Source organism: Canis lupus, chromosome 22, assembly GCF_011100685.1.
Source record: "Canis lupus familiaris isolate Mischka breed German Shepherd chromosome 22, alternate assembly UU_Cfam_GSD_1.0, whole genome shotgun sequence".
In the NCBI taxonomy this organism is placed as follows: domain Eukaryota; kingdom Metazoa; phylum Chordata; class Mammalia; order Carnivora; family Canidae; genus Canis; species Canis lupus.
In genome coordinates, this window is record NC_049243.1 from 2,690,748 (window position 1) to 2,697,123 (window position 6,376).

Consider the following 6,376-nt stretch of genomic DNA (forward strand, 5'->3'; position numbering starts at 1 on the left):
CAGAAATGTAAATTCTCCTTCCTCCGACCTGTTTTCTCTGGTCCCTTTCCTACAAGAGGTCACATTTTTCTTCCTTATACACATAATATTTTTAGAGCACTCTGCTGTTACGAAGCATTCGGCAACCCCTAGTTAACCTACTTAGATCTCAGTGTTCTTATCTGTATAATGAGGCTAATGGTACGAAGCTGTTCTCCCGGGGATGCTTGATTAAATAGGTTTCTTGACATTGCACAGACCCTGCATACATCAGCAAGGATTTTCAAAATAAAATGTTCTATATGCACATAAAATTGTTTTATTTGGCATTGTTTTTAAAAGCAAGCACATTTTTGAGAGGAACGTCTGCACCATCAGCAAACATTTCAAAATGGATCTAAGGTAAAAATTGTTATGACTGCAGTGAATGTTTTATTTGTGGTTGATAAGATAGGCGAGTATTTCAAAACATCCCCACCCATAATTTTTAAAGGGAAAAGCAAGGCTTGGTGGGATATGAGATAATTTTATCTTTACTCAGGATGCTGGCTGTTATAGGGGATTTTCTAATGCATAGTTGTTTTTTTTTTTCTTTCAAGACAGCACTATGTTGTGTTGTATCTTCTTATGGTGCCTTCCTTACCATTTCCAGGTGAAGAGAGCTCGGAATTCCTGATGTAATGCCTTATGCTGGCAATTTTCCTGTTATTTCATGTGGCAAGAAGAGCTGTGTTAGTCTCTCATCCAGGCAGAGCTAGACTGGTCTCATTGGACAGGGTCTCTATTTTTCCACAGCTCTAATTTTTCTGTTCATGTGACCTTTCCCTTACTTGACCACGTTTTGTGATGACGGCTGGTTTCTCTCCCAGCGATAAGTGGACCCAGAGACAGGAGAAACCAGTAGAGATGAAAGGAAATGATTGGAAACCAAGAGGGAAACATAAACAAAACATATCCCGGAATGCTTCTGAGATGCTGAAAAGTAGTAGGATAAATTTAGATCTAAAAAAAAAAACAAAACATAGAATAATATTTCATCTCATACCCTCCTCTCATCTGTCCCCAACCTAGATTCAGTTGTTAACAGGTGAAAGAATGAATGCTCCCTCCAGCAAAGCTGGTGTGAAAAATTATGGAAGTCCAGCCAGAGGAAATAGCACATGGAAAGTTTCTGACTCCAGGAACTGGGTAGAATCAAGCTCTGGTCAAGCCTCTTTCCTCTGCTTCCATAGCTTGATGTGCAAGAGAATCACTTAGAAATATTTTTTAACTAAAAAAACAAAACAAACAAAAAAACAAAACCCTTTTTATTGAAGCATAGCACACATAAGGAAAAATGCATGTATTATAGGTATAAACATGATTAATTTGCATAAACTGAACATACTCACTAACCAGCATCATTTGGAGAGTTTTGGCTTTTGCTTTGAAGCTACAGCTTTCAGGACACGTCTGTAGATTCCCTGAATCATAATCCCAAATTCTGAGGGCCCCAGGATCTGTATTTTAAATAGATTTCTCAGGAAATTCTCTTGAGCCCAGTTGGGCACCGAGTTCCAGTTCACTGGTTTGTGACCTACTCTGTGGATTGCAGGATGCAGGAATTGGGTAGGAGAGAGATCTTAGGGTAAGACATAGAGAGTCCTGGAGGAAGGAAGAGTAAGGAATCCTCCTGCTTAGGGAAGAGTTCTAATAGTTGTTTGAGGAAGAAATCATGGCAAAAAATAAAACCTTCCATTTGCCTCTCAGCATTCATATACCTTTTCTGATGAGTAACAGAATCCTAATTTTCAGTGAGACACATAGTTACCTGCAGTAAAGACTAAATCTTGGCCTCCCTTGCAGCTAGATGAGGCCATGTAGCTAAACTTGAACCAGTGGGATATAAGTGGAAGTGTCATATGTGACTTCCGGGAAGTCTCTGAAGTTGAAGTACACCCTTCTTGATCGTTCCCTTCTAGCTAGTGGCTGGAATATGGAAGTGTTGGCTGGAGCTCAAGCAGCCATTTTGATCCAAGTGGACAAAGAACATACATTAGAGACAGTAGAACAGAAAGCTGGAGGAACTTAGGTTCCTTAGAACTTTTATAGATTGCATATTAACTCGATAGTACCAATTCTGAACTTTTAATAAAATAAAATGTGTTGTGTTATGGCTACTACTAATTTGAATTGTCTAATATCATAGCGGAAACTAATCCTAAGAGATCGAGAGGACTGTTCTGCTCTATGTATGTATGTCTGAAGGATCTTAGTAAGGCAGTCTTTCAAGACGGCAATATCTCAAGAACATGGTGTTTTATTATTTGCCAAGAAACAACTGAGAACAAGTTTCGGTTTTCATAATCAACTCTTAAACAAGATAAATATGTTTAATATTGTGTGATAGAAACTTGGTTTCTAGGAGATATTTATGTAGTTAATCTCCCCGCCCCCCCCCCCCCCCCCCGGCTTCACCTGGACCAGATCTCATCTGGTATCTGGAACACTTTGGCAAGATCCTCCAGAGAGTGTCTTGTTCTGCACAGGTGAGCATGAGCCTTATCATCTCATGGTGTTAGAGTAATTCTATGGATTAGGGCAAGTTTCCAGCTAACAGCTAAGGGAGAGCATTGGGTCCAATTCCTAAAGATGTGAAGCTGGCAGAGGCTAGGTGTGTTTCCAGGTCTTAAGCCAAGATAAACAGAAATGGGCTTTTTCACTAGAGCTCCAGAGCCAGAGAGAGAACTGAGACACAAACCACTTTTGGGGTCGAAGGCAGAAGTTAGGGATGAGCAACAGGCACAAGGGCATCAGCGTGCTTGGGTCTAACTGACTCGGATCTGTGGTAAAACCAATCCCAAGGCCCGACTAGCTAGTGCCCGTGGTTCCTAATGCACGTAATGTATACTCTCTGCCTTGGTCAGAAACCGAACAGGGGGCAGCCTGGGTGGCTCAGCAGTTTAACACCGCCTTCGGCCCAAGGTGTGATCCTGGAGACCTGGGATCTGGGATCGAGTCCCACATCGGGCTCCCTGCATGGAGCCTGCTTCTCCCTCTGCCTGTGTCTCTGCCTCTCTCTCTCCATGAGTCTCTCATGAATAAATAAATAAAATATTAAAAAAAAAAAGAAAGAAAGAAACAGAACAGGGCCGGAGGCTGAAAGGGATATGAGCATGGTCACTGTCTGACTTCTTGCAAATTACTTGACTCGTCTTACCTCAATTCCCTCATCTGTAAAACTGGGGCTAATAATAGGTATTCCATCACGGAGTAAAAGAAAACATTTTATGAGCAAGGAATTGCAAATTGTGAGGAGTTAAACAAATGCAAATTAGTATTACTATCTGGGGACAAGGATGGCAGCAATTTAACTGTGCAGAGCAGATCTTCATCACATTTAAGATGAGATGGGTATAATTCATTCCTTTGAAATGAAAGGGGGTAGATTTATAGAGTCAGGATATAATTACTCGGTTTATAATCTGGTCATGAAACTTAGGTCAGAGAGATGCTATATTCTTATTTGAGAGAAATGCAAGACTTCTTAAGAGATCACGTGAAAGATTTGTTTACTTTTTAATCATTTCATAGGTGATATAGTTTATCTTGGGGAAGCCAGGATTCATAAAAATACGGTTTATGATCCACCAGAACCGAGAACAGCCACATTGAGAGTTATTGAACGTGGTGTGTTATTCTAGACGATCATTAAGAATCAGATACAAGAGTCAAGAGTGCTTGCTTTTTGTTATAAAAACAACATTGGGCTATATAGGTTTACAATTGTATTTGTTGGAATAAACCACATTTTATAGGCAACAGGTGTAGCTGACTTATATCCTAAATTGTGTGAGGCTATGCTGTCAGGCTGGCTCTAAAAGGATTTGGAAAGATTTATGAGATTGAATGACAGCCAAGGTGATTCTTGAAATTGACTTTTTAAGGTGTCATTTTGGGGAATGACAGGTTATAGGTACTAAAAAAAAATCCCCATAATAATAAGGAGTTTCTCTTTAAATGGCAGTGAGGCTATTTAGAGGGGGGAAAGCTTATTATTTAACTATAGACTGCTAAATTTTGGACACTCAGCGAATCTAATAGGCTCTGAGCATGTTGGAGGCCTGATACCTCCAACCATTCAGAATCACTTCTTTCCCCAACCAAAGGCCACAGATTCCTTTCAAACAGAGTTCTAATCTACTCACACTGAAACAGCGTTTGCTCTTAATCAGTGTTTTTTTATAACTATTGCAATTAATTTTAGGATAAAGATATCAGCTATGCTTCCAGGAAAGAGAGCGAGGAGGAAAACTATTCCATACTCTTGTCAGATGAGTTGTCCCTTCTTTCGTTGTTTCTTTGCCAGCCGTCCTGCCCAGGGGCCCCCATGCTAGCTCCTCTCACCGAGATAAATCATTTAATCTCTACCCTCCTCTCATGTTTCAGACCAGTCAGTGAGACTCGTAAAGGCTGTCAGCATCTGAATTTAGCATTTTCAGGTTGAATAAGAAGCATTTTTTCTTTCATTTTTATTTTCTGCTATGTACAATATTATAATAACGTTAAAGAAAAATTTGAGGAAAAAAGGCTTTGGCACCATTGTTTCTTTTGTGTATACTTTGACTATGTTGTTAGTTTACTTGTTTATTGGACAAATCCTTATGGAGAGGCTCCTGTGGCCCAAGTTCCATTCTAGATACTTGGGCCATAGCAAGAAACAAACAACCCTGCCCTCATGGGGTTTTCATCAGAAGGTGGCGAGAGGAAAAAAAAGAAATATTATGTCAGATGGTGTTAAGTCCTAAGGAGACAAATACAACAGGGTATGGGTTGGAAATGGGGGTTGGTGGGGGAGCTATTATTTTCTAACTTTTTCCAGCTGCCCATGTGTTCTTACTCTGTGCTCTGTAAGAACATGTATTCTTCTCCTTGAAAAATGCCAATTCACCATCAAAAAAACAAAACAAAACAAAACAAAACAAAACAAAAAAACCCATAAATAAATCTTTAATGATATGGTCTGAACTTTTTCACAGCATTCATACAACTCAGACTAACAGAAGGCTTCAGGCTAACTCTTAAATGGAAAAAAATCAGAGGAAATACGGAGATAAGAAATATCAAGTGAGAGAGGAAACTGGCAGGAGACAGAGGAGAAAAAATTCTAGTCATTAAAAGTTTGTACTCATGTATCAAACTGAGAATTTTTGGGGAGACCGGATTAGGGTAGAGAAATCCTGAGATGAAATTAGAAAGAAATCGGGTAAGATTAAAAGCATTTTCTTGTTTCAGATTGGACCGTCTTAGCCAACTTGTGTACCATTGACTGTTTCTGCTTTGCAAAATGCTCCTGCCTTCTCTCTTTCACTCTGTTGTCCTGGGAAACACTTAAAGATTCAAAAATGGAAAGTCTTGCCTACCCGGAGGTGTCAAGACTATTAGCAATAGGAGACTACAGAAACACCTTAATGGAAAAGTCTAAACCAGAAGGAATCAGGTTCTAATATGAGTTCTACTAGAAGTCTATTCCGAGTTGAAAATGAGTGGTCCACTTCTCCTTGCCCCCTTTAAAAGCAAGTACACTGTGAATAGCTAATTTTTAATGAAGATAACGGTTAGAATCATTATGTAGAAGATTCAAGAGCCCCATTTACTATGAGATCCCATTGGGCCAACAGAATGAGCTCAGCATTGCAATAGGCAGATTTGGATTTGAATTCTGGCTTTACCAGGTGCTCATTGACCTTAGGCAACTTGATTAATCTTCTTGGGTCTGTTTGCTAGCTGGTGGGGACATTTTTTTTTAAAGATTTTATTTATTTATTCATGAGAGAAAGAGAGAGAGAGAGAGAGAGAGAGGCAGAGACACAGGCAGATGGAGAAGCAGGCCCCATGCAGGGAGCCCAGCATGGGACTCAATCCCAGGTCTCCAGGATCACGCCCTGGGCTGAAGGCAGCGCTAAGCCCAGAGCCACTGGGGCTGCTCTGGTGGGGACATTTCTGTGCTGCAAATGATAAACATTCAGGGCCTTAGTTTTGAGTTAGTTTCATTCATGTGAAATCGCCATTTTGTATCTGAAGCCAAATGTCAGCAATTTTATGTGGTACAGATTGGTATATAGTGCATGTATCAGAATTTAATTCCTTTTCATGACTGCATAACGTTCCATCATGTAGGTACACCACATTTAGTTTAACTATTCGTCAGCTGATGCACATTTGGATTGTTTCCACTTTTTGGCTATCATGAGTAATGCTGCTATGAACATTTGTGTATAAGTTTTTGTGTAGAAATATATTTTTGATTCTCTTAGGAAGGAAATTGCTGTCATATGATAACCATATGTCTAACACTTGAAGCAACTGGCAAACTGTCTTCTTTATTTGAAATGGCTAAAAATCGGGCAATTCCAGC